The following is a 1,683-nucleotide window of genomic DNA, read 5'->3' as shown; positions in this document are numbered from 1 at the left end:
CTGTAATTCCCAGAGCAGCCCTTCCGTGGGAGGCTCCAGCTGGAGCCGTGTGGGTCATGGCTTGGGAAATTCATCCTCAGGGAGATCCTGGGGGATGAGCAGCTCCCTGGGGAGCCTGGGAGGCTGCAGGGGAGGGATCCCACCTTCCCCTGGGCTCCCACCTTCCCCTGGGATCCCACCTTCCCCTGGGCTCCCACTTCCCTCTCCACATCCTCTGGGCATCCCTTAGGATCCTAAAGAGGTAGAACCCCCCCAGGACTGTGACTGCAGATGAACCGAGCTCTTTGCTGCAGGCAGGAGCCATCTGGGTTGTTTTAGGGCCAGGCTGGGGAGGGATGGGGACACTCCCCCTCACCCCAACCCCGTGTGCAGCCAGGCAGAGCCCCCAGTGCTGCATCCCCCACATCCCAGGGATTTAATCCGGGCTCTGCATGGGCAGGGATGCAGGAGGGAGGCAGGACACGGGTTCCAGCTGCCACCTCCCTGTCACAGGCTGTCAGACCTCAAATTTCCAGAGCCCTCTGGAATCAAATCAGCCCCTGCAGCCCCTCCTTAATTGTGTCAGCTTGTCTGGAGTATTTAAGGGAAAGGGAGGCTCCTTCCATCCTGGTTTTCCTGCTGGGAGACTGAGGCCCGGTGTGTCCTGCACAGGGGGACAGATTTGGGCTCCTACTGGTCCTTCAGAGGCCCCAGGGAGTTGCCAGCCCGGCAGATCCCGGGATCTGAGGCTGGACAGGGCTTGGAGCAACCTGGGCTGGTGGAAGGTGTTGGAAGTCGGTGGTGTTCCAGGTCCTTTCCAACCCAAAGCATCCCGGGATTCCCTGATCCCACGATTCCCATGATCCAGGGCCACAAATAACCCCAAACAGGGGCTGTGGAAAATCCATCTCAAACAGGGCAGAGCACAACAGCTGGGGAAGGCAGCAGCTCTCCCGGGGGTCCTGCTTCCAGCAAAACCACGGGTGGAGAGAGGGAATGCGGGGCTGGGAGAGCTCACTGGGCTCCCATCCCACCCCTGCTGCTTCCCTGCTCCCCAAATCCTCTTGGCAACGGCGGGAAGAGCAGGAAGCCCATCCCTGGGATGGCCGGACCCATCCCAGCCCCGGGATGCTGAGCAGCGACCTCATCCCGCCTCCGGCTTTTCCAGAGCCGCTTTTCCAGCGGAGGGCAGAGGGGAAGCCCCCGCTGGGAAGGCGCTGCGAGTAAATGAAATTAAAGAAGCGAAGCGGCGCTCGCAGCTCCCTTTTTTCCCCCATCTCCTCCTCCCCTGGCGGGTAATTCAATCCGCGCTCCCGGCGCCGATGGGATCTCTCGGTCCCCCCGCTGCGGGAAAGGTTCTTAACGGCCAAAGAAAAGTTCCGCTCAAGCGTTTGGGGTTTTTTTTTTGGTTTTTTTTGGTTTTTTTACGTTCCTGCCAGCGGGGCGGGCGAGGAATGGAATGTTCACCCTCGCGGGGTCTCCCCGGCGGCCCCGGCCCCGTTTTCCTAATTATGAACATCCCGGAAAATGACATTTTGGATTTGCATCGGCAAAAGGGGTCGGGGTTGGTTTTGGTTTTGGTGGTTTTTTGGTTTATTTTCGAGGAGACGATGGGGGTTTTTTTATGAGGCAGTTGCTCAGAGGGTTTGTACCAGGCAGGTGTGTTCACCTGGGCAGGGAAGGGGGATGCCAGGGAGGGGGGGG

The 1,683-nt window shown here is 59.9% G+C and overlaps 1 protein-coding gene across 1 annotated transcript in view; it reads left to right on the top strand.

Annotated features, from left to right (window-relative positions):
* The window catches only part of SKAP1 (src kinase associated phosphoprotein 1), a 198,796-nt gene that overhangs the window by 166,822 nt on the left and 30,291 nt on the right, over nucleotides 1-1,683 (top strand). The gene's annotated exons all lie outside the window — the stretch shown is intronic.

The sequence above is a fragment of the Manacus vitellinus genome, unplaced genomic scaffold, assembly GCF_001715985.3.
Source record: "Manacus vitellinus isolate BGI_N305 unplaced genomic scaffold, ASM171598v3 scaffold_102_pilon, whole genome shotgun sequence".
Taxonomy (NCBI): domain Eukaryota; kingdom Metazoa; phylum Chordata; class Aves; order Passeriformes; family Pipridae; genus Manacus; species Manacus vitellinus.
Note: the sequence above shows the minus strand (reverse complement) of the source record. Positions and strands in the feature narration are given on the sequence as shown.